Here is a 27,595-nt window from a genome sequence, read left to right on the forward strand (position 1 = left end):
TTGCTCATAATATGCCATGACATCATATTTTATCTTATTTGTATTTTGCATTCATGACTTATCATGAAAAAAATACAAAAATACCATGTCATGCCATACATACATCATGTAGTTATAGGAATCTTTCTTTTGAAAGCTATTTTATTTTGATGTATGCCATAACATTATCATGCATTATGTTTATTTCCTTAAAAATTAAGGACATATGGCATTAGTTAAACAAGTGGCATTTGTTTACAACAAGTGGAATAAACAAGTGACATTTGTTTAACAAGTAAATCAACAAGTAACATCCTTTGTGGATGTCTACCTCTCAAAATGCCTAGATAGATATGCATGATCCCTAGAATAGGGCAAAGCCAAAATCTTACATCTCACAAAGACCTATAAGGTGACTTGTATGTGTTTTAGTGCATATTATATACAAGTGAGATGTTAGGATGATGAACAAAACTCAAGACGTTGATTTAGTGCATTCTTTTGAGTTTTAAGTTCATCAAAACACATAGTTATGTGTTTTCCCATCATTGGGAAAGCTAATGTACAAGTCATGTGCATTATGCCCAAGGAACATGATGGGATATTGGTTTTGAAAATGTTTTTAAAATGTTTTTGGAAAACCTTGGTGAAGGCTATCTTTTGATAGTAATTACCATTGAATAGTTAGACACAAACTTGAAGAAAAACACTAAAGTTTTTGCAAGCTTTCAAGTTTGTGTCAATCTTTGAAAATATGATGTATTTTCATAGAAAACTACTTTTCCATGATTAAGTATGCCCTAAATAATGTCTACACGAAATTTCATACTTTTTGGATTTTTGTAGAATTTTCTAGGGTTTCAGTTGAGTGAAATGGAATTTCAGCAACTATCAGAGCTCTGATCGATCCATGGATCGATTGAGTTCCATGAATCGATCCATGGATCGATTCAAACGGCAATTCCCACGAAAGCTCGCTGGATCGATCAGCCGATCGATCCAGGGAGTCTGAATCGATCCGTGGATCGATTCAGAAAGGTTCAATCGATTGGAACCCAACTCCAATCGATCCAAGTTGCTGATTTTGACTGGGAAGGCCTGATTTCAGCATCTTTGAACCTCCTTGAGTCTAGGTAACCATTCCAAACCCCTTAAATACATTTGTATACATACAAAGGGTGTTTTCATGTTGAAAGCAAGGATGGATTGGTTAATGAAGACTAAGTAGAAGTTTAGGTTGAGGTTGTTTCAAATTTTGAATATTTGAACCTCAAAACTTCTAAATTTGGGTTTCCTAATGTTTTAGGGATTCCAAGTCATTGTTGGTGCAATGACAGAAGTTACCACCATGTCTTTACGGGGAGGGACTCTTTAAAGACATGAAAATTATTTTTCATGAACCTTGGAAGGTGGTTAACCTTCTGTTGTGAACTTGCTCAAGGTTGAGCATTTAAATTTGAAATGGGGAGAAATGGGGAGTGGATATCCTCATTATTTCAAGTGGACACTCATGTAGTAGATAATGCTCAAGGTTGGGTAATTGTCTACATTGAGGGAGAAGTTAAGGATAAATGAAGGGTATGGGACCTTCATTATCGTGTTGATCACAACGAGTGATGTTGTGAACAACGATGAGCAACTCTTCAGGGGGAGAGTTTTCAACAAATGGATTTGTTGAAGTGTGCCCAGAATTGGAGCATAGGTTGATGTGTGTCCAACGATGGGTTGATGTGTGCCAATAGGGGGAGAATGTATGGTTAAGCTTAGTCCTTCATTACCTATGGGAAGGTCATAGGGGGAGAATGAAAGGACTCATGAAAGGGAGTAAGTTAGGCTTTCATTACCTAGAGGGAGTTTGCCCTCTTAGGGGGAGAATGAAGAGCTTAATTTATGCTTTCATTACCTAGTGGTATGAAGAAGGAGGCTATGGGATTAGCCTAACTTACATATGGGATTGTAAGTGTTATTGTGGTATTGTCAAACATCAAAAAGGGGGAGATTGTTGGTGCAATATCCCTCAGGTCAAGGTTGACCTGGGTAACCAAGCTGAGTCTTGGTTTGGGTTTAGATGTTTGACAATAAGATATTGATTGAAGAAGAGTCAAGTAGGTCAAGGTTGACTGGATACTTGACTGGGAAGTCCTAACTGGGATGTTAGGCAAAATGAAAGTCCTGGTGAGTGAAGCCAGGCAGAAGAAAGTCCTAGTGAGTGAAGCTAGGCAGATGGAAAACCCTAGTGAGTGAAGCTAGGCAGATGGAAAACCCTAGTGAGTGAAGCTAGGTGAAAGCCCTGGTGAGTGAAGCCAGGCAAGGGAAAATCCAGATGGATCAAGGATGATCGGACATCTGGTGCTGGGAAGTCCAAGTAGGTCAAAGGATTGACTGGATACTTGGCAAGGAAGGAAGTCCAGATGGGTCAAGATTGACCAGACATCTGGTGGAAGTCCAAGTAGGTCAATGGAGTGACCGGATACTTGGCACGAAGAGTAAAAGTCCAAGTGGGTCAAAGGGATTGACCGGACACTTGGTGGAGAGTCCTGGCAGGTCAAGGGAGTGACTAGATGCGAGGCATGATGTACCAACAGGTCAAGGTTGACCGGATGTTGGTTAGGGAGGTTTGGGACTTGGTTTTGGGCAAAAATCAAGTGCTGGATCGATCCGTGGATCGATCCAGGCTGTGGATCGATCAGTGGATCGATCTAGATTCTTCCCAGCGAACAGAAAGCTTCTGGATCGATCCGTGGATTGATCCAGAGGTCCCGATCGATCAGCCGATCGATCGGGACGATGCTGCTTCACGTTATAAGCGCTGGATCGATCCGTGGATCGATCCAGGCGCGTTTCCTGAGCACAGAGGCGCTCTGGATCGATCCGTGGATCGATCCAAAGCCTCCCCGATCGATTCGGAACATTCGAATCGATCGGGATCCGACCGTTGCGTCGGGTTTAAAGCCGCAGGCGAGCGTGGTCTTCGGCATCTTTTTACGAGCTCTTCTCAGATTCATTCCAGCTCCTCCACAGCTCTCAACAAGCACGTGATCGCCAGTTCTTGAAGGTTCTTGGAGGCTTTCCAAGTCAAGAGGCGGATCTATTGCAAGAGGAAGAAGTTAGGGTTAGGGTTTTTACGACACATCTTGTAAGCTTTTGCTTAACTTGTATTTCCCTTTCTTCTTCTTGTATTGAGAGTGTTGTAGGGCTTCTCCGCCTTTGGTAGTTACCATAAAGGAGTGTTATTCATAGTGGAGGGTGTGTGCGTTGGTGTGGATCCTTGGATTAGTCACCTCTTGTGAGGTGGATACCAAGTAAAATCCTAGTGTTAGCGTTGTTGCATTTGTTTCTGTATTTTCCGCTGCATATTCTTGAAGAAACAAGCAACGCCAAGCAACGCCGAGCAACGAGCACGCGACGAGCTATTCACCCCCCCCCCCCCCTCTAGCTACTTTTGGTCCTAACAATTTTTACAAAACCACTCCCTGAAAGTGAATTTAGCAACTTACGACAAAAATTAGGGATGTGCTCAATAGACTAGGTTCTTTAAAAAAAAAAATACTTTCAAAAATGGTTTTATCAAAGTATAAGTCAAATTTATTTGTTTTCAAAACTTGCCATTTTTAGATTTTCAAAAACAGTTTTGGCCTTAGACTAGTTTTGAATCCTTAGAAAGCATGTACCCATAGGACTAGTTTTTGAGCATCTCACCAACACCTTAGGCTTACCTTGCTTGTGTTTGACAAACATAGAAAGGGGTGAGATGCATAGGCCAACTGTCTGGACTTAAGATGCTTATTTCAGTGCATCAGCATAAGTCTGGACGTTAAATACAAATCAGACAGTAATCAGATTAAAGATAATCAGTCAAGTCATACACTGACCTTAATCTGACTAACCAAGTGAAAGCTACTATCTTCTGATAGTTAGTTAGTACCTAATTGGTTAGACAGCTGTTTAATTTTAAGATATCAAGTTCAGGGGGAGAAATTAATAGCAAAACTTGAAAGTTTAAATCCCATCTAATTTTTTTTAAACCTGAGTTTAAAAGTTGAATATAGCATATTTAAACTTATTCAGTTCTTGTAAAATATGCTTGGAAATCTTTACACACTTGAAAAGTGAAACTTGATTAACTTTATATTTTTCAAAAATTCAACTTGTCTCCCACAAGTCATTTTGACTATTTTTTTGGTGTTAAAAAATTAAACCAAACTTAAATATATTGCAAAATCTAGTTACTTTTTGCAGAAACTCAACACTTTGATTATTTACCCTTGCTTATTTTTTTGATGAATGCCAAAGGGGGAGGGTTAGGTGGTTAAGTTAGCTAAACCAATTTGAAAATACAAACTAACTTTAAAAACTACATAAATGCATGTTGCTTCTTGCATATGTTAACACTAACTTAACCAGGTTGTCATTCCATCAAAAAGGGGGAGATTGTTGGTGCAGTTAGCACTAACGATTTAACCCAGGTTTTGATGAATGACAAATAGGTTAAGTTAGTTTTGTTGTTGTCTGACACTTTGATCGAGTGTGCAGGAGAAGTCCAGACAGGTCGACGGGCTGACCGGATGTCTGGCACGAAGTCCAAGCGGGTCGACGGGCTGACCGGACGCTTGGCGAGAAGTCCAGCTAGGTCGACGGGCTGACTGGATAGTTGGCGAGAAGTCCAAGCGGGTCGACGGGCTGACCGGACGCCTGGCGAGAAGTCCAGACGGGTCGACGGGCTGACCGGACGTCTGGCAGGTAAGTGAGGTAAGTCACTGGAGGGGAGTGACTGTGAGGACGCGTTCCCGGAAAGGGGACATTAGGCGTCGATCCGGCTTAGATCCATTTCGGATGTCTAAGTCGAGATCGTGACTAGATTCCGGTCTCGGAAAGACGGAATCTAAGTCATACACTTTTTATCCATCTGTTGAACTTTAACTGTGCTAACAATCTATTTTACAGGATACATATTTGCCTCGGACTAACTTTGTTTTGCAGGAAAAGGGAGTTTTCTGAAACAAGGTGGTCCGGGCGCCCGGAAGGCGAATTCCATCCAGCCGAGTCGTCACCACGTGGAGCATCATGGTTTGTGCAGCTACGTCACATTCCAAGCGCCCAGAAGGGATCCAGGCGCCTGGAACAGCATATAAAAGAAGCCCCAGACAGGAGCTTCAGAAGAATTCAATTTTAGCTGAGAACTCTTCTACTGCTGGTCTTGCTGCTCGACGTTCAGTGCGACGCCAACAAAGTTCCGACAAAGTGCTACTTCGGTTTTTATTTAATTTCCTTGTCGGTATTGCTTTATTTTCACTTGCATTTCCTGTACTCATTCTGTAATCATATTTCGACTTGTTAGTGATTGCCCAACGAAAGTGGTCAAGGACCACGGGCCTTCGAGTAGGAGTCGTCACAGGCTCCGAACGAAGTAAAAACATCTGTGTCTATTTTATTTTTCCGCTGCGTTTATACTCGTCTTTTTCGAATCGATATTCACCCCCCCCCCCCCTCTATCGACTCTAACGGTCCTACAGTTCTTGCTATTGGAAATTAGATTTGAAATCAGGATTTATTAGAGAACATGGTTTGGAAGGAAGTTGCTGATTTGGGTTTGCTTGTTTTGTTTCCAGTTGCAGTTATTTCGTCCAGCAGAAATTTTCCTTGCCTACGGATTAACAGGAGCTGCTGAGAAATAAGGTAAAGTGTAGGACATTTGATACATGCTATAGATCATGGTTTTGATCATGCTGTCAATGATTAATAGCTAGGTTAAGAACTAACGTTAACCTAGGTACATGTATTGAATTAGGGATAAAATTGGATTACTAGCTTGGATTGGTTGATTCGGCATTATTATGTCAGCAAGAAAAGAGTGGGTAGCAGTAGATCATCTTTCGATGGTGAAACCCTTTCAGTCGTGAGCCACCATTAGCTACGAAAAAATTTGGTGAGTTTGTAGGATGATAAGGGTTCATGGATTGAGTTTAATTTAATTGGACTAACGAGAATGGATTCCTAATCAGATTAGGGTAAAGTTAACTATTTGGTTCATGATAGATTTAGCTCACTAGTCCATATTTGATCTAGTTGTACTATGCGTTGTGTTTGCAGGACTTTGATTAGAGACAGATGTCTTGATATGAGATTTATTGCGACACGGACTACAGATAAAGGCGGGTACCTTAACTTATCTTTTTGATATGTCTTGTTGATATGTCTAGTAGGTTATAGCCTTTAGTAATAATTATGTTTGTCCTTGTTTCGGTACGTTACTACCGGATACTCGTCACATGCTTGTTTGCTCACCTGTTATTTATTTTTATGCTAGTACCCTTATGATTATATATATGCTCAGTGAGGTAGTGACACACCATGATTGTTATGTTCAGGACCTAGGTTTTTGATATCCTATCTTACCTGCGTACTATAGGTCTTCGTATTTGACCATTGATATTACGGTACTCATTTTATATATATGGATATGGTTATGCTGATCAGTTTATTTCTATGCTTAGTGTCATGCATCATGATTGCATGCTGTGTGATAGTCCGCTCCATTATTGTTGAGCACATTGCCAGTTACATGGATCTGCACACACCACCACTCATGGGTTAGTGGTCGATTCAGGCAATGTGTGTTGCAGTAGGGACTTTGTTTGGCTCCGTTGGTCCGCTCATGGGTAGCGTGATACAACGTGTTAGCCGGCAGGGATTCCTCCCCGTCATCGTGTACTGAGAGTTGAGAGCATTGAGCTCCCCCATTTATGATTTGGGGTAGGAGGATAGGTGTACTCCGACAGCATCCCGTCCACTCGGTCACTTATCAGGAGTAGTGACGACAGAGTGCACGGTTGTCACAGCCCTACCCACTCGGCCTCACTATTGTGTGTGAGATGACTGACTAGCGTCAGGGGTGACCAGGACACATCATTGGCATCATACGCATTTATGCATTTACTGCTTGTGTTTGATGCACTTATATGTTTCATTTGGATGGATGCATATGTTTGACATGCATACAGGATTTATGACACTTTCGGTCGGATGACCTGATTATTCTGATAGGTGGCCCTGGTGAGTACAGTTCTCTTCAGCCTTATCTATTATGCATTACCTTCTTTTGTTCAGGAGAATGTACTCCATAGTTATTACTATTTGTTATAATTTACTATACATGTCAACTAGATATCTGCTGAGTTGTTGAACTCACCCCTGTGGACACTATCTTTTTCAGGTACTAGGTTGTTTATAGAGATGCTTGGAGTATCCTGGCTGCCGGTCCCCACATCACATCAGAAGACATGTCTATGTTTTTTTTTTTGTGTATTTTTACTTCGGTATTTATAATTGGTGTAGTTAGTGTAGTATTCCGATTTTATTTCTGGAGTTGTTATATTGTTGTGTTGTGTAAGCCTAGCCGGCTAGCAGTTTTAGTTTTGGGTTGTATGTGTTGTCCTTTTCCGCCGTGTTTGTGGTTTTTAGTACAGTTGAGTAGGCTGTTAAATATATATATAACTGCGTGGTTGTTTATTTTTGTTCCAGCCGAGTGGGCTGATGATACAAACTGCGTGGTTGTGTGTATTTTTCAGCCGCTTGTGGCTGATGTATATTTTGTATGTAGAATTGCTTCAGATTGTCACCTGTACAAGGGAGGTGCTGTCGAAATTTCTTCGGACAGGGACTCCCTCGGGGTGTGACTATTTAAGTGGTATCAGAGCAGGTATACGATACTTGCTATGTGTTCTGGATTTTTGAGATTTATCTGATACCAATTTATTTGGTATCAGAGATCGGCTTACTAGTCTTATTTTCCCTGTGTTTTGGATTATGTGTTTTGGTCTTCTCGATGTGATTTTTCGAGTTTTGGGATCTGGCAGCGACAGGACATCTCCAACCTATAGGAGGTATGTTGGTATGTGTTATCCTACCTTTTTGGTTTGTATCTGCACTGTTGACTATTATAGTTTATGACATTTATTAGTACTTTTTTTATTAGTACCTGTCTGGTTGTTGTAGTATATATTATATGTGATGGGTTAACCACTGATCTTGATTGACCTTAATAGAGATTAAGGATTATAGGCTTTAGTGATTTTACATATCATACCCCCAGTAGTTTTGGCTTCTGTTACGATTAGTTGGTTACAAGATCGAGGCACATACCAACCTCTGTTATTATTAGCTATGTAGTGGATAGTATCTACCTATTTATGTTGACCCAGCCAGTAGTATACCATGTTATCTTACTTAATTTCATCAGTAAATATTGATTTACTCGGGTTAGATCGGTTAGTAGAAGACTGATTTACGTTTGTTGACTTGGGTAGTCATAGATTGATATACCTTACTTGCTTGTGAAGGATTAAGGTATTCTTGATTAGTTAGTAGATGACTGATTTAGTTATGTTGGTCTGAATCAGTAAAGGGTTGTCATATTCTATTTTTAGAGGTTTGAATCTTTAGATTGTTTATGCTTAGATAGGTATCTAGAGCACATCTGAGTACATGACTCGTACTGAAGTGGCAAAGGATGAATTAGTCGTATACCATTATCGGTTTGGTCAGTCTATAGAGGATCGATGTATCCTACTCCATGTGGACTTTTATTTTAGACTGGATGTACCTAGTTGGATAACATAGAAAGTAACATATGGAATATCAGGTTGTTGTGATTAAATATGCTAATTCTGCATATCTATGTGGTGTATATATGATTAGTATGTGTTGTAGGAGTGTTATGATGGACGGTCTAATTGCATGTAGTGGGTGTATACTTTTCCAGTTATGATTGTTGTGGGTTTCTAGTAGATTATACCCGAGTGGTCTGATTGTTTTATTGGAGGTATTTTGTCGGTTTAGTCTGAGTTGTGATGTGAACATATGTGTTCGGTGTAAGATTCGAGGTATCTTGTGGATTATATTTGATTTATGGGTACACTTGTGTCTATTAGACTTTATTGGAAGTATTAAGTGAGTATACTCATTAGGTATGTGTTGTGAGTATTATTGGAGGTGTATTGTTGATTATATTCATGTTGATATATGCACACGGGTCCGGTATGCATTGTAGGAGGTATTACGATGATTTATACCTATGTTGTGAGTATGTTTGGTGTGTATTAATTGGACGATTATGTCGATCATACATATGTTGTGTGTGCACGTGTGCTAGGTGTATGATTGGTAGCATCATGATGATTCTACCTATGTTGAATGTAGAATGTGAGTATTATGTTATTGGTTATATTACCCTGTCAATTAATTCTCCTATTAGTGGATGACTGATCCACTGGGATGTTGAGAGAGTTAACAAATGATTTGATATATTTACTGGGTGGTTATACCTTTGACTACCCATAGTGACCTGTGGTAGAGTGACCTTGTGCAGTCTCTGGCTAGATAGTTGGGTGCTTTGGGCACTTATGTTTGTTAACTCCCACATATTTTGGATTGCTTGTAGCAGAGCATTACTCCCATATTTATTACAGATACATATTTCGGATTATTTGTGGGGGGGGAGCGTTGCTCCCACATATTGAGGATTTCTTGTCGTAGAGCGTTGCTCCCACATATGTGGTGTTTTCTGTGATGGAGCGTTGCTCTCACACTGGTGGATCTATTCTTTGGTGATTTATATTGTTGGTGATTAGATTTCAGACTTATTGTCATAGATCTTATAGATAGGAATGTCTGTGATACAGATGTTGTGTGTCTTGGGTTTTGCCATTTAGGCTTACCGTGCCTTAGGTGTTTTCAGGGACTCGATGATTCTGGTATTCCGAGGATGTTTGGATCGGTTTCCATTGTCTTTGTTGACGATGTTGCGATTTATTACGGATCCGAGGTGAGTCACGTACACCACCTTTGCTTAGATCTAGAGATGTTTCGACGAGAACATCTATATGTGATGATCAGTAGTGCTTATTTAGATTGTCTTATGTGATGATGATTGGGACACATGGTCACCAGTAGGAGTATACCGTGGTTCCACAGGAGATCGAGGTTATTACCGTTGGGAGTAGACGGAGTCGATATAAGAGGCTCGCAACTTCCTTTGTTTGGCTCGATAATTTCGGAGATACGTTGAGGGTTTCTCATGGATTGCTATGCTACTTGCACGCCTGACCAGGAAAGGGCGTGAAGTTCACTTGGACTGAGGATTGCAAGACCAGCTTCTAGGAGCTGAAGCGGAGACTAGTGTCGGCTCCGATTTTAGTTTTTACCTTCTGGAGAGGATGGATATGCCCTCTACACCGACGCATCTATTCAGGGTTTGAGCGCTGTTCTGATGCAGCACGATAGAGTAGTCTCCTATGTTTCTCGTCAGTTGAAGGAGCATGAGAAGAACTACCTGTACATGATCTGGAGTTAGCCGCCATTATCTTTGCTTGAAGATTTGGCGACATCATTAATACGTCATTACATTTGAGATTCTCACTGATCATAAGAGTCTCAAATATATTTTTACTCAGAAGGAACTTAATCTCCGATAGAGGAGATGGATGGAGTTCCTGAAGGATGATGATGGTACTATTAGCTATCAACCGGGAAGAGCTAATGTGGTTGTCGATGCACTTAACAGGAAGTCCAGAGGGACTTTAGCTTGCCACTGAGTTGTGGTCACGGACTTGATTCAGGGTTTCTCCGAGTTAGATCTTGAGGAGCAGGGATAGGCAGAGCAGGGTATTATTGTAACCATGGTTGCTCAGTCGTCGATCAGGAAGAGGATCCGAGAGGCCCAGGCCGGTGATCAGCATTTTGCAGTTTATTGGCAGCCTGATAGTTTCCGGGCAGCAGACCGAGTTTACCCGAGATGAAGCGGGTATTATATATTTCCGAGATCGCTTATGCGTACTTCCATTTCACCCAGTCGGGGAGGAGTTATTTCAGGAGGCTCATCGCTCATGATTGCTATCCACCCAGGCGGTACCCATATGTACCAAGATTTGAAGTGTTCCTATTGGTGGAACGACATGAAGGAGGACATCGCGGATTTTGTAGTTAGATGTCTTGTATATCAGCAGGTGAGGGCTGAGTACTAGAGACCTGTCGGATTTTTATAGAGGATTCCTGTTCCTAAGTGGAAATGAGAGCATATTACCATGGACTTTGTGGTGGGTTTGCCAAGGACAAGACGAGGCCATGATACGATTTGGGTAATCGTCAATCGATTAACCAAATCTGCGCTTCTTAGCGATCCGGGAGACTGATTTTCTGGATCGATTTGTAGATCTGTATTGCCGAGAGATCATCGGATTACATGGTGTTCCTTTGAGTATTATTTCAGAGAGAGACCCCCGGTTCATGTCTCGTATTTGGCATAGTCTGCAGCAGGCCTTGGGCACTCAGCTCCGATTCATTACAGTTTTCCATCCGCAGACAGATGGACAGTCAGAGCGAACCACTCAGACTCTAGAGGATTTGCTGAGATCGTGTGTATTGGATTTCGGAGGCAGTTGGAAGAACCATCTGCCATTGGTAGAGTTCGCCTACAATAACAACTTTCTTTCGGCTATCCGGATGGCACCGTTTGAAGCGTTGTATAGTAGGTCTTGTCAGACACCCACCCTCTGGGATGAGGTTGGGGAGGCCCAGTTGTTGGGACCTCATAGAGCTCAGCAGAACGAAGAGTTGGTCCGAATTATCAGACTGAGGATGTTAGAGGAGTAGGATCGCCAGAAGTGTTATGCTGATCAGAGGCGCAGACCCCTAGCGTTCTCTATTGGCAACTATGTATTTCTGCGAATTTCACCACGAAAAGAGTGAAGAGATTTGGCCTCAGAGGTGAGCTAGCTTTGCGATACATTGGCCCTTTCCAGATCTTGGAGAAGATTGGAGCAGTAGCTTACCGGCTGGCACTACCACCGTCCTTGGCAGGTGTTCATGACGTATTCCACGTATCTATGATGAGGACATACATACCTGACCTAACACATGAGCTGACAAATATCTCAGTTCATTTTTAGCCTAACGTTACCTATGAGGAGGTTCCGGTACGGATTTTGGACCGGAAAGAGCGTCAGTTACGGTACAAGACAATCAGACTGGTTAAAGTTGGACGACATCATCATTTCGATGAGGAGGCTACCTGGGAGTTCGAGGATACTATCCGAGCTCGATACCCCCACCTTTACACTAGGGGTATGTAAGTTATGGTTCCGTTCAGCATTTATACTATGTTAGCTTTTGCTATTACTTGCTGATGATAGATAACGAAATTTGGGGACCAAATTTTTATCAGTGGGGGAGAATGTAAAATACCAAAAATTTGTGAATAATGATAAGGGAATTTTTCGGAATTTTTGGAGATTTTTCTGGAATTTTTCGGAGACCGTATGGTGTAGGTTACGGGGATCAATTATGGGTCCCGGGAAAGCCTCTTTAGGCTCCCCCATTTAAATGAGGAAAAGTTACATTTTCCTTTTTCTTTTCTTTTATCTATTTCTTTTCTTTATTTCCTTCGATCCGTTCCTTCTTCCCCGCCGAACCCCCACGCCCGATTCTTCCCTCTGCCCTAATCGCTTTCCCAACCGGCGCCGCAACAATCGTCGCACGCCAGATGCTACTGCCATTGTGAGTCATCGCCCGAAGCCAGGCCGCCAGCGACGCCGGCCACCTTCCCTTCTTCCGGCATCCGAGCCCTAGCCATCTTCGCGGTCCGATTCCCTTCGTCTCCTTCTTCCTCTCGCGACACCGAGTAACGCAGCGCCGACCATTGCTTTGTCTTCTCCGAAGCCCTAGCATCATCTCCTTGTCGCAGAGGTTCCCACCGCACCGGTCGCCACGACCTGACCCCGGCGGACGAGAGCCACCCGAGGATTGTTTCCTCTGCCTTGCTTTCGTTCCCCATTGCTGTGTTGCTGGCGCGTTGTGCCCTAGATCGCCGGAAGCCGAGAGCTAGAGAAGGTGACACGAGCAGTAGTAATCCGACTGTGTGATTTAAGGTAAGGATTTAGAGTTTAGTTTTTCAATCTTGTGCGCTGATTCTTGTCCTACTGTGAGCAGCACTTGTGATTGGGTGGTTTTCGAAACAACTAGTTGCTTTTGGTGGAGTAGGGGATTGGTGACATTAGGGTAAGTGATTACCCAAATTGTGTTTTGATCTAGTTCTTGCTATTGGAAATTAGATTTGAAATCAGGATTTATTAGAGAACATGGTTTGGAAGGAAGTTGCTGATTTGGGTTTGCTTGTTTTGTTTCCAGGAGCAGTTATTTCGTCCAGCAGAAATTTTCCTTGCCTGCGGATTAACAGGAGCGGCTGAGAAATAAGGTAAAGTGTAGGACATTTTATACATGCTATAGATCATGGTTTTGATCATGCTGTAGATGATTAATAGCTAGGTTAAGAACTAACGTTAACCTAGGTACATGTATTGAATTAGGGATAAAATTGGATTACTAGCTTGATTGGTTGATTCGGCATTATTATGTCAGCAAGAAAATAGTGGGCAGCAGTAGATCATCTTTCGATGGTGAAACCCTTTCAGTCGTGAGCCACCATTAGCTACGAAAAAATTTGGTGAGTTTGTAGGATGATAAGGGTTCATGGATTGAGTTTAATTTAATTGGACTAACGAGAATGGATTCCTAATCAGATTAGGGTAAAGTTAACTATTTGGTTCATGATAGATTGAGCTCACTAGTCCATATTTGATCTAGTTGTACTATGCGTTGTGTTTGCAGGACTTTGATTGGAGACAGATGTCTTGATACGAGATTTATTGCGACACGGACTACAGATAAAGGCGGGTACCTTGACTTATCTTTTTGATATGTCTTGTTGATATGTCTAGTAGGTTATAGCCTTTAGTAATAATTATGTTCGTCCTTGTTTCGGTACGTTACTACTAGATACTTGTCACATGCTTGTTTGCTCACCTGTTATGCATTTTTATGCTAGTACCCATATGATTATATATATATGCTCAGTGAGGTAGTGACACATCATGATTGTTATGTTCAGGACCTAGGTTTTTGATATCCTATCTGACCTGTGTACTATAGGTCTTCGTATTTGACCATTGATATTATGGTACTCATTTTATATATATGGATATAGTTATGCTGATCAGTTTATTTCTATGCTTAGTGTCATGCATCATGATTGCATGCTGTGTGATAGTCCACTCCATTATTGTTGAGCACATCGCCAGTTACATGGATCTGCACACACCACCACTCATGGGTTAGTGGTCGATTCAGGCAGTGTGTGTTGCAGTAGGGACTTTGTTTGGCTCCGTTGGTCCGCTCATGGGTAGCGTGATGCAACGTGTTTGTAATACCCTGGTTCTGTGATTCTGGTTAAGTATGGCTTAAAAGGTTAGATGGTACTATCCATATCACCAAGGTGCACCTTCCTTTTAGGAAGCCCAAACTTAAGAACTCCAAAGTTAAGCGTGCTTGGCTTGGAGAAATCTGAGGATGGGTGACCTCCTGGGAAGTTTTCCAGGGTGCGTGCGAGTGAGGACAAAGCATGCTGAAAGGACCTCTGGTGGTCTGTGGAGCTAGTCGTCAACCTGATGGGAAATTATAGTGACGTTCCCGGTACGGTCCGGGTGGGGCCCGCCCGAGCCGGGGCGTTACAGATGGTATCAGAGCAACCTTGCGACCGTGAGTGTGCCTGTGGCAGGAGCACCCAGGGCACCACCTAGCAAGGGAGATTCTGGGATTTGTTTGTCGTGTGATTCGTGGTTACACAACGAGGACGTTGTGTCTTTAAGTGAGGGTGATTGTAATACCCTGGTTCTGTGATTCTGGTTAAGTATGGCTTAAAAAGGTTAGATGGTACTATCCATATCACTAAGGTGCACCTTCCTTTCCGGAAGCCCAAACTTAAGAACTCCAAAGTTAAGCGTGCTTGGCTTGGAGAAATCTGAGGATGGGTGACCTCCTGGGAAGTTTTCCAGGGTGCGTGCGAGTGAGGACAAAGCATGCTGAAAGGACCTCTGGTGGTCTGTGGAGCTAGTCGTCAACCTGATGGGAAATTATAGTGAAGTTCCGGGTACGGTACGGGTGGGGTCCGCCCGGGCCGGGGCGTTATAGTGTTAGCCGGCAGGGATTCCTCCCCGTCATCGTGTACCGAGAGTTGAGAGCATTGAGCTCCCCCATTTATGATTTGGGGTAGGAGGATAGGTGTACTCCGACAGCATCCCGTCCACTCGGTCATTTATCAGGAGTAGTGACGACAGAGTGCACGGTTGTTACAGCCCTACCCACTCGGCCTCACTATTGTGTGTGAGATGACTGACTGACGTCAGGGGTGACCAGGACGCATCATTGGCATCATACACATTTATGCATTTACTGCTTGTGTTTGATGCACTTATATGTTGCATTTGGATGGATGCATATGTTTGACATGCATACAGGATTTATGACACTTTTGGTCGGATGACCTGATTATTCTGATAGGTGGCCCTGGTGAGTACAGTTCTCTTCAGCCTTATCTATTATGCATTACCTTCTTTTGTTCAGGAGATTGTACTCCATAGTTATTACTATTTGTTATAGTTTACTATATATGTTAACTAGATATCTGCTGAGTTGTTGAACTCACCCCCGTGGACACTATATTTTTCATGTGCTAGGTTGTTTATGGAGACGCTTGGAGTATCCTGGCTGCCGGTCCCCACATCACATCAGAAGACATGTCTACATTTTTTTTGTGTATTTTTACTTCGGTATTTATAATTGGTGTAGTTAGTGTAGTATTCCGATTTTATTTCTGGAGTTGTTATATTGTTGTGTTGTGTAAGCCTAGCCGGCTAGCAGTTTTAGTTTTGGGTTGTATGTGTTGTCCTTTTCCGCTGTGTTTGTGGTTTTTTGTACAGCTGAGTAGGCTGTTAAATATATATATAACTGCGTGGTTGTTTAATTTTGTTCCAGCCGAGTGGGCTGATGATACAAACTGCATGGTTGTGTGTATATTCCAGCCGCTTGTTGCTGATGTATATTTTGTATGTAGAATTGCTTCAGATTGTCACCCGTACAAGGGAGGTGCTGCCGAAATTTCTTCGGACAGGGACTCTCTCGGGGCGTGACATTTGTATTATTTGTGGCGGAGAGTTACTCCCACATGATGGTTTGCTTGTGGTAGAGCATTGCTCCAACATATGTTGGTTTGCTTGTGGTGGAGCGTTGCTTCCACATATGATGCCTTGCTTCTGGTGGAGTAATGCTCTCACATATGACGAACTATTACTCTAATATGTATCTAATATGTATTGGTACATGCTTAGGCTTTGTGGTACCTATGTTGATCATTATCTAGCTCTGCTCATTGTATTATTTATAGTTGAGTACTTTGCTTATGTTGTAAATGCATGTTGTATATGATTGTAATGATTCATACATGTTCATTTATCATACCTGTACATGCTAACAACATATATAATGCTCAGGTGGTATGGGTAAATCTAATGTTGATCCCTAGAGATTTACTAATCATTATACTATATGTTAGATCGGTATCAGTATGTGTATTTATTATGTCATATATGATCATGTTCTTATTTCCCTACTGAGATTGTATATCTTTGATCTCCTTACACATTTGTCCATGTTCTACCATTTGTCTATTACCCACTAAGGCACCCAGACTCACTATCCCTGTTTCTGTTTTACTTTCCACAAGTAATAGGTAGATGTTTGAGGTGTTACTTGCAGGATCTTCGTTTCCACTCCCATATCACATCTGAGATTAGTTTTCCCCTGCCCTTTCACACTGTGCTATTTGTACTTTGTATTTGAGCTTGATTTTGTAATAAGTTGTCCTAATTATGGTTTTGAGCCTTGAGGCCATTTTTATCCAATTTTGGAATTTATTGTTGCGTAAGTTGTGTCGACATGCATTCTATCGACTTTGTTTATTTTCCTGTGTGGTTTGAGTGTATACCTGACATGTATATTGTGTATTATTTTTTGAATTTTTCTATATTTTGGTTCCAACCGTGTGGGCAACATATACAACTGTGTGGTTGTGATTGTTTATATCTATGTGGGCTATTGTTATCATACTTGTACAGCCGTATGGCTATATATATAGGATCCATACGTTGTCAAAAGAGGGGAGATGTTATTTGTTTGTTAGGCAAGGACTCCTCTGGGGCGTGACACTATCCCAATATCAACTCTTTCCTGGTCTCTCGATCTGGAAGTAATAGATTGCTATTAGTCAACCAACATTTACTTGACGAATAGCCCAATTGACTACTCCTCAAATAGAATCAAATAAAAAAAATCATTTTTTTTTACCTAAATTGAATGCTCAATTTTTAAATCCATCTAAACCACAACTTTATAATTTCAGAGGTTGCGGATTACGAAGCAACAATCAAGTCAAATTTTTTATGTTAGCATTTGTTTTGCATTTTTAATATTTTCATTGCACTAAACTCTTTTGTGTCACCTTGAAAAATATTCACAAAAGAAAATGTTTTATGTTTTAGGCTAAGGACTATTTACCTCACATCTAACTCCTTAATTCAACTATAATCGATTCTATTCCTATCTAAAGCTATTATTTGTTACAATATTTAATTTTTTAAAATAACATTTAATATTTATTTTAATAATAATTTTTTTATGTTTTAACTATTTAAAATTTTAAATAATTTAGAATAAAAAAAATCACCAAATGATAATGACTTTTGATGTGCTATGATAGCTCGGATCTTCCCAAAACTTTTTGTAAGTTATAACTAAAGGATTTAATTAAAGGTGTGATTAATGCAAAATGGTAAAAATTTATAAATTACTATATTTAAATGAAAAATATTACAATTAAGATATAATAAATTTTATATAAATTTGTAAATTATTTTATAGTGTTAATTTATTTTGTATATATATACTTTTCTTATTAAATCATTTAATGAAAAAGAGATTCAATATTGAGTTCACCACTCCATCACAACTTCTTTAAATGTTCATTTAGAACATCACTTTAATTTATTCAAAGGCATGACATATATATAAAGATTATGGACCTAGCCACAAATGCACCTCCATACCACATTCTGCAAGAGCCGCCTAGTTCCACTGGCAGCCGGTGGCACCGTGATCAGTCGTGCTCTGCATGGTGTGCAACCATTACACTTGCCATTGCAGTTCGGCGGCGTCGAACCTTGTTCAATCTGCCACAACTCTTCGGTTGTGATTACCTTGTTGTCTTGCACATTAGAGATTTCTTCGCTTGCAAGCTCCGCATCTATTCCTCTAGCTAAGAATATATAGATTAAACAAGCAATATAAATCTAAGGATCATATATATGTATTGTAAATCAAATTGTCATGCATCAAGAAAACCTTGTCGACATTATACCACTAATGATGCAAAAGAAAACCAGGAAAGAGAGAGCCAACGTTCCTTTTAGTTCCATTGTAAACTATTATACTTGTTATTGTGTGTAAAATTAAGTGTCAGTTTGCTCATATTTATAATGTCAATTCTAAACTTCCTTTATATTAAATTTAGAAATTATGGTCGAAAAAGATAAATAATTTATTCTTACTGATTAGAAGTATTTAGAAAAATATTAAAAAAAGAAAACCTTATCATCTTATTGAATGACTATTGTGGCAACAAATTAATAGTTATTAAAAAAAATAGATAATTGCAAACATGGAAACAAATATCAAAGAAAAAGTTGAATAAAGAAATTAAAATATTAAAAATTAGTATACCTGTAATAAATAAATATAAATTAAAAAATATTTATGATTGACGCATTTATCTCTAAATATATAATTAGAGATTTAATTCTTATTATTTTGAAATTAATATTTTCTATTTTGAAATAAAAGGAATATTTTTAATTCCTACAAAGTTTAAAATATTCATTTTCTAGAATATTTATTTCTATATTAAATGTTGATTAGAGTTAAAAGGAGTCCATAATAATTTATCTTTTAATTAATACAAATTTTAATTTGACTTTTGTATATGAGAATGTTTCCATATGTGAAGTTATTTCTTTATTTGCTCCAATTCGACATTACGACATTCTACATCGGGCTACTACTCCAACTCGACAACTCGACTCTCAGCTAACTCGGCCATATACAAGGCAATTCAGCCATTCCAAACAATTCATCCTTCTCTACTTAGTAGCTTGAGATTATCAGTTCAAGTCATCTCAACTTTAATTTTCCCTAATTCTCTGACAAAAATTATCAAACATAGCCCGATAGACTACTCAAAGGGAATCAAGTAAAAAATTTATTCACATTGTTTTTTTCCCAAAGTTTGATGCTCAATTTATAAATTCTTCCGAATCACAACTTTATAATTTGGGAGATCATAAATAGGAAGCAAGGGTCAAGTATAATTTTTATATTTTTTTATGAGGAAATTCTTAATTCTCATTAAAATAATGTCAGATATCAAGTTTTTCAACCAAACTGGTTAATTCCCATTCTCCCAAACAAGTGGAGAAGGGGAAGAAGAAATAAAATATCTCATATGATGGGAAAAAACTTAGTAGTGTGTTTAATATGAACGAGAGCAATTGTGTGTGTTTTATCCAAAAGATTACAAATTTACAAAATTTGAGCTTCCGTTTAATGTAAATTCTCATCACCATCCATGATTTCCTGCACATATGTGAACAAGACAAAAAAACGCCAAAGTCTTCTTAATCCCCAAGCATTAGCGAATGCTAGTCCTTTGTGAATTCCATTGAGTTTACCTTCTATAAAAAGTGTGGGGTGCTTGTGTGCACCTCCCAAATCCGTATATATTCCTTCCACGATGATCTCGTATCACTCCACCAATAAATCCATAATGGTTAAATTTCTCATAGACACAAGTGTAAACTTCTTGTTTTAATGTTCCTGATAACAGATCTGTTAGTTCTATGTAACGACCCAATTTTCCCTATTTAAGTCCTAAAAGTCCATAAAAATATTCGGAAATGTTTTTAAAATATTCTAGAGATTTTTAGAAATTTTTAGAGTATTTTTACGTAATTTTTGGAGGTCGTTTAGTATGTTTACAAAAAGAAAGAAATTTTGACAAAAATTTGTCAAAACCGAAGCTTGAACCCGTGACCTCCGGCCGAACCAAACCCAACCGGACACAGCAAACCAACTGGGCTGCGCACGCTTTGTTAACCAAGTATGAGGAGAAATAGGTTTAAGGTATAGTATAATGGGAACCCAAAATTAGACCTAGCTATAAAAGGTTAAGTGAAATGGGATTTATTTTTATTCTTCTTTTTCTCCCGAAATCCTTTCTTCCTCTCGTTCTCGCGTGCGATGGCGTCGGCGCTACTTGGTGCGAAGACGAAGCCGAACTTAGGGCTTCACTCCGGCGGCCGACGAGCACCCTTCTCCACGGGTTCTTCACAGATCCGAGCTCCCCTCGGCAAGGAAGACGCGCGGACACAAGGAGAACTCTAAGACCGTGAGCTTCTCGCCGAACCCTAGCCACCCCTCCCTCTCGGTTGTAAGTCCAAGCAATCAAGGGTAAGTACTACTCACCTGTGGTAGGAGTTGCTCCGATCTTTCGGTTTTGTTTCCTTGTTTTCTTGAATTTTGCCGTGAGGAAGTTTAGTTTTCGGTTTGCTGTCGTGAACCCTAAAGGAAGAAGAGAAGAGTTAGTTCAGTTTAGGCATGAAGGACAGGTTTGATTTAGGGTTTAGTTTCCTTTTTTATTCGGATTAACCTGCATATCTTTTGCTGCCATGAGTTGCTTGTTTCGGTTTTGTTCCCTGTTTTCTGGAGGTTGTTGGAAACCCTAGAGTGGTTCCGAGATTTAGTTGCTTCTCTTTGTTTGTGAGCATGATGCTTAGATTGGGCGGTGTTGGTTTGATGTAGCTGCCGTGTACCTCAAATGGGCAGCAAGTTCAACTTGAAATTTTGCAAAAATAGGGATATGAACAGCTTCATTTGGAGCTTAGAACAGCCCCATGCCATTTGCATTTCTGCGGGCATGAACCAAGCCATCTGGAGCTTACGGATTGGGTCTGTTTTTGGTAATTGCAGTAGATAGTTAGAAGGGAACAATACATTTAGCACTGTTGTTTGTTGTTCATTAAGTGCAGAATTCTTTAAGCATGACATATGTTTTATTTTAATAGCAATCTATTCCTTCTGGTAATTGCTTCAAGTATTGCTTCTGGTATGCATCAAGGCAAGATCAAATTAGTTTTCTTTTGCTCTATTTGGTAGCATGATTAGTAAGATCATATTAGTCTTCTTTTGCTCTATTTTATAGCATGTTTAGTAAGTCCAAGTTAGCTTTCTTTTGTTCTATTTTATAGCATGTTTAGTAAGTCCGAATTAGCTTTCTTTTGCTCTATTTTATAGCATGATTAGCAAGTTTGAATTAGCTTTCTTTTTCTTTATTTATAGCATGATTAGAATCATTCCATACTTGATTTTACAGCATGTTTAGAAGCACTAAAATAGCATCCTTTGCCATGTTTTCACCGTATGATTCAAAGGCTTTAAATTGCTTTCTTTAGTTTAGCTTATAGCATGATCAGTAAGCTTTAAGTTACTTGTTTTATTCTGTTATATAGCATGGTTAGTTGATTATACACCCATACTTGTTAAGTATATTTAAGGGACTCCCACAATCTTTAATAAAAGATAATAAGAAAGATAACAAGTAAGTCAAGCAAGAGGCTAGTACCCGACATCCAAGAGCTTGTCGTTAAATAAATCTAGGTGACCATTTCCGAGGTCTTGGCCCTGGTAGATCGAGGTCTGCTCTTTTAGGATTGGTGGCTCGCAACCCCAACCTATTAGGGAACGCGCATGAGATGGTACTAAGCCTGGGCCCCAAAGAAAAGAAAACCAAAGAAAAGAAAAGTTAAGAAAGAAAGAAAGAAGAAGTGAGTAAAAGATAGGAATTAAAAGGTTAATTTCTAACACAAGGATATAAGAAATGAAACAAGTTACATGCTTAGAATAAATAAGAATGGTTAGTTTCTTTAATTCTAAGTTTACATAGTTAGTTTCTTGTTATTCTGCTGGATACTGAGTATGATTTGTATCTAGTTCATTTTCTGTATACCATGAGCATATGCAGATAGTTTTAGTATTTCAGTTTCAGTACTTATGCATTTCATTTATGCATTTCGAGTTTTGTGAGATAGATTAGTACTTACTAAGCGTTTTCGCTTATAGATCTTGTTTTCTTTCCTCCTACTGCAGATAAAGGAAAAGCTAAGATATGAAGGGAGGCGACAGGGTGGTGGTGATGATGGATGTGTGTGGTGGCTGAACTATGGAGGGATCCAGAGGGGACTAGCAAGATTTATTCATTTAGAGTTTATGTCTAGTTCATTTTCCTTATTTCCATTATGAAACCATGAGTTTATGCTTGAGTTTGAAGTGCATTGTAGCTTGTTATGCTTTGTTCTGAGAGTTTTGAGTTTAATTCTTATTGCTAGTTTAGTTTTTGATTAGAATATGATTTATTAATGCGTGGCTGTGAAGAATATTGTGATCCAGCCGCATGTGGCTGTGTATATCTTTTATGTATTGTGGATTTGGTCACCAGTACAGGGGAGACTCTGCCGAATTTTTCGGTGGGAATCCCTCTGAACTGTGATAAAATCTACCTGACTCTAATTATAGAGTCAGTGCCACTAGGAGGTAAGTTATAGTTAGGTAACAATCTCCCTTAGAGAGTAGTGGTAAGAAAGGGTGGTTGCTATATTCTATGGCTCTTCTATAGCTTGATTCGGTTGGTTTGTTGGGATATATACTATAAGTCTAGCTTTTGTATGAAAATCTATTTTGAAATTTTTTGAAATGAGAATCACTTTGATCAAATGTCTGTATTTTATATTTATATATATGTCGATGCAATTGTCCATTTAATTTATATTGTAGATAAAATGGTGTGTGATGTCACACAGAAGATCATATTATCAGTACTTTGTATTTGAGCTTGATTTTGTAATAAGTTGTCCTATTTATGGTTTTCAGCCTTGAGGCCATATTTATCCATTTTTAGATTTTATTGTTACGTAAGTTGTGTCGGCATGCGTTCTAGTGACTTTGTTTATTTTCCTGTGTGGTTTGAGTGTATACTTGACATGTAAGTTGTGTATTTTTTTTTGAATTTTGCTGTATTTTGGTTCCAACCGTGTGGGCAACATATACAACTGTGTGGTTGTGATTGTTTATATCTGTGTGGCCTATTGTTATCATACTTGTACAGCCGTATGGCTATATATATAGGATTCATACGTTGTCATAAGGGGGGAGAGGTTATTTGTTTGTCAGGCAAGGACTCCTCTAGGGTGTGACACTATCCCAATAGCAACTCTTTCCTGGTCTCTCCATCTGGAAGTAATAGATTGCTATTAGTGAACCAACATTTACTAGACGAATAGCCCAATTGACTACTCCTCAAATAGAAACAAATAAAAAAAATCAATTTTTTTTTACCTAAGTTGAATGCTCAATTTTTAAGTCCATCTAAACCACAACTTTATAATTTCAGAGGTTGCGGATTACGAAGCAACAATCAGGTAAAATTTTTTATGTTAGTATTTGTTTTGCATTTTTAATATTTTCATTGCACTAAACTATTTTGTGTCACCTTGAAAAATATTCACAAAAGAAAATGTTTTATGTTTTAGGCTAAGGACTATTTACCTCACTTCTAACCCCTTAATTCAACTATGATCGATTCTATTCCTATCTAAAGCTATTATTTGTTACAATATTTAATTTTTTAAAATAATATTTATTATTTATTTTTATTATAATTTTTTTATGTTTTTAGTGTTGTAAATTTTAAATAATTTAGAATAAAAAAAACTTCACCAAATGATAATGACTTTTGATGTGCTATGATAGCTCAGATCTTCCCAAAACTTTTTGTAAGTTATAACTAAAGGATTTAATTAAAGGTGTGATTAATGCAAAATGGTAAAAATTTATAAATGACTATATTTAAATGAAAAATATTACAATTAAGATATAATAAATTTTATATAAATTTGTAAATTATTTTATAGTGTTAATTTATTATATATATATATATATATATACTTTTCTTATTAAATCATTTAATGAAAAAGAGATTCAATATTGAGTTCACCACTCCATCACAACTTCTTAAAATGTTCATTTAGAACATCACTTTAATTTATGCAAAGTCATGACATATATATAAAGTTAATGGACCTAGCCACAAATGCACCTCCAGACCACATTCTGTAAGAGCCTCCTAGTTCCACTGACAGCCGGTGGCACCGTGATCAGTCGTGCTCTACATGGTGTGCAACCATTACACTTGCCATTGCAGTTCGGCGGCGTCGAACCTTCAATCTGCCACAACTCTTCGGATGTGATCACCTTGTTGTCTTGCACATTAGAGATCCCTTCGCTTGCAAGCTCCGTATCTATTCCTCTAGCTAAGAATATATAGATTAAACAAGCAATATAAATCTTAGGATCATATATATATATTGTAAATCAAATTGTCATGCATCAAAAAAACCTTGTCGAGATTATACCACTAATGATGCAAAAGAAAACAAGGAAAGAGAGAGTCAACGTTCCTTTTAGTTCCATTCTATACTATTATACTTGTTATTGTTTGTAAAATTAAATGTCAATTTGCTCATATTTATAATGTCAATTCTAAACTTCCTTTATATTAAATTTAGAAATTATTATCGAAAAAGATTAATAATTTCTTCTTTCTGATCAGAAGTATTTAGAAAAATATTAAAAAAAGAGAACCTTATCATCTTATTGAATGACTATTGTGGCAACAAATTAATAGTTATTAAAAAAAATAGATAATTGCAAACATGGAAACAAATATCAAATAAAAAGTTGAATAAAGAAATTAAAATATTCAAAATTTGTATACCATTAATAAATAAAAATAAATTAAAAAATATTTATGATTGACGCATCTATCTCTAAATATATAATTAGAGAATTAATTCTTATTAATTTGAAAATAATATTTTTCTATTTAGAAATAAAGGAATATTTTTAATTCCTACAAAGTTTAAAATATACATTTTCTAGAATATTTATTTCTTTATTAAATGTTGATTAGAGTTAAAAGGAGTCCAGAATTATTTATCTTTTAATTAATACAAAATTTAATTTGATTTTTGTATATGAGAATTTTTCCATATGTGAAGTTATTTCTTTATTTGCTCCAATTCGACAATGTGACATTCTACATCGGGCTACTACTCCAACTCGACGACTCGACTCTCAGCTAACTCGGCCATATACAAGGCAATTCAGCCATCTCAAACAATTCATCCTTCTCTACTTAGTAGATTGAGATTATCAGTTCAAGTCGTCTCAAATTTAATTTTCCCTAATTCTCTGACAAAAATTATCTAACATAGCCCGATAGACTACTCAAAGGGAATCAAGTAAAAAATTTATTCACTTTGTTTTTTTCCCAAAGTTTGATGCTCAATTTATAAATTCTTCCAAATCACAACTTTATAATTTGGGAGATCATGAATAGGAAGAGAGGGTCAAGTATAATTTTTATATTTTTTTATGAGGAAATTCTTAATTCTCATTAAAATAATGTCAGATATCAAGTTTTTCAACCAAACTGGTTAATTCCCATTCTCCCAAACAAGTGGAGAAGGGGAAGAAGAAACAAAGTATGTCATATGATGGGAAACAAACTTAGTAGTGTGTTTAATATGTACGAGAGCAATAGTGTGTGTTTTATCCAAAATCTTACAAATTTGCAAAATTTGAGCTTCCGTATAATGTAAATTCTCATCACCATCCATGATTTCCTGCACATATGTGAACGAGACAAAAAACGCCAAAAGTCTTCTTAATCCTCGAGCATTAGAGAATCCTAGTCCTTTGTGAATTCCATTGAGTATACCTTCTATAAAAATGTGTGGGGTGCTTGTGTGCACCTCTCAAATCCGTATATATTCCTTCCACGATGATCTCGTATCACTCCACCAGTAAATCCATAATGGTTAAATTTCTCATAGACTCAAGTGTAAACTTTTAATTTTAATGTTCCTGATAACGGATCCGTTAGTTCTATGGCTCTTCTGTAGCTTGATTCGGTTGGTTTGTTGGGATGCATACTATAAGCTAGTTTTTGTATGAACATATATTTTAAAATATTTTGAAATGAGAATCACTTTGATCACATATCTCCATTTTATATTTATATATATGTCGATCCAATTATCCATTTAATTTATATTGTATAAAACATGGTGTGTGAAGATCATGTTATCAGTACTTTGTATTTGAGCTTGATTTTGTAATAAGATTTTTGACAAAAAATGTCCAAGCTGAGGTTTGAACCGAAAACCACAAGTTAAGCAAAGATTCGCTTAACCAACAGACCAGTCACAAGTTTCTTAATAAAACTCGAACCAAATGGTATTTAAGCTATAGTTGGAATATTTAAATAAATTGACATAAAAAGGGGCACGGCTGAGGATCGAAGCCCAGGCCTTTGTCTTAGTTAAAACCCAATTAACCAACTGTTCCATGGTTGTTTTGTGATTAAGAAGGGAAGGGAATATATTTAAGTAGTCGTTAGGAGCATTTTAAATAAAAGGGGAATAAAAACGCTCAGTTGAGGATTCGATACCACGACCTTTAACTTGGCCAAATCATGATTGACCAGCTGTACCAGCGGGCGTTTCTTATTAATGAAGGAGAAATATTCTATTTAAGCAGTAGTTAATGAATAGGGAATAAATAGGAAGAAAAAATGGATGCAGCCGAGATTCGAACCCGCAAGCTACGCCTTAAGCAAAAGGCAGCCAACCATTTGTGCCAGCGAGTTTTTTTAATTAAAGAAAGAGTGAATAATATTTAAGTTATAGTAGAGAACAGAAATACCTAGGATTTAAGAGAATTAAGTTATTTAATTTCCTCACCCGAAACCCTATTCTCCTCTCACGCATGTGCGGCGCGGCGATTTTCTCCTCTCGGGCAGAAACGCAGCGAACCTAGGGCACACCTCCGGCGCAGACGAAGGGCTTTTTTGGCCGGTCTTCACCCGTGTGATTGACCACCTCAACGAGGGGAGCTCGGAAACATGAAGAAGCCGCCGAGATCGTGAGCTCCTCCGAACCCTAGAAGCAATTTTTCTCGGTTGTAAGTCCAAGAACATTGTGTAAGTACTACTCACCTGTGGTAGGAGTTGCTCCGAATTCTTTGGATTTCGTTTCCTTGCTTCCGGATCTTGCTGTGCCAAGTAGAAGTATATGCTAGGGTTTGCGTTTGCTATACTAAATTGCTGTGTTAAGGTGTGCTGTACCGAATTTGCCATGTTAGGGCATTAGGTTTTCGGATTTTTATGCTAGGGCTTCCCTTTTGAGTAAGCTAGGGTTGATGTGCAGAATTTACCATGCTAAGTTGCTGTGCCGAAAGTTTCTTGCTTTGGTTGCTGTTGAACAGGATTATAAGCTAGGGTTTTCTCTTTCATTCCTTACCTTCCGTAGCATACATATTAAGCATGCTAATTTATGGTTTGAGTTTAAATGTATAGAAGGAGTTCATTTTAATTCTTAGCAAGTAAGCGCAGTAAGAAATGTTTAGATTACCTGTTATGCTATTTCCTGCTGTGAGATACAAATCAGTGGCGTAGCTAATCTATAACATTTGCTAGGTATGCTAGTTATTGTTGAGTTTAGTTCTT

Source organism: Zingiber officinale, chromosome 1A (assembly GCF_018446385.1).
Source record: "Zingiber officinale cultivar Zhangliang chromosome 1A, Zo_v1.1, whole genome shotgun sequence".
NCBI classification, from domain to species: domain Eukaryota; kingdom Viridiplantae; phylum Streptophyta; class Magnoliopsida; order Zingiberales; family Zingiberaceae; genus Zingiber; species Zingiber officinale.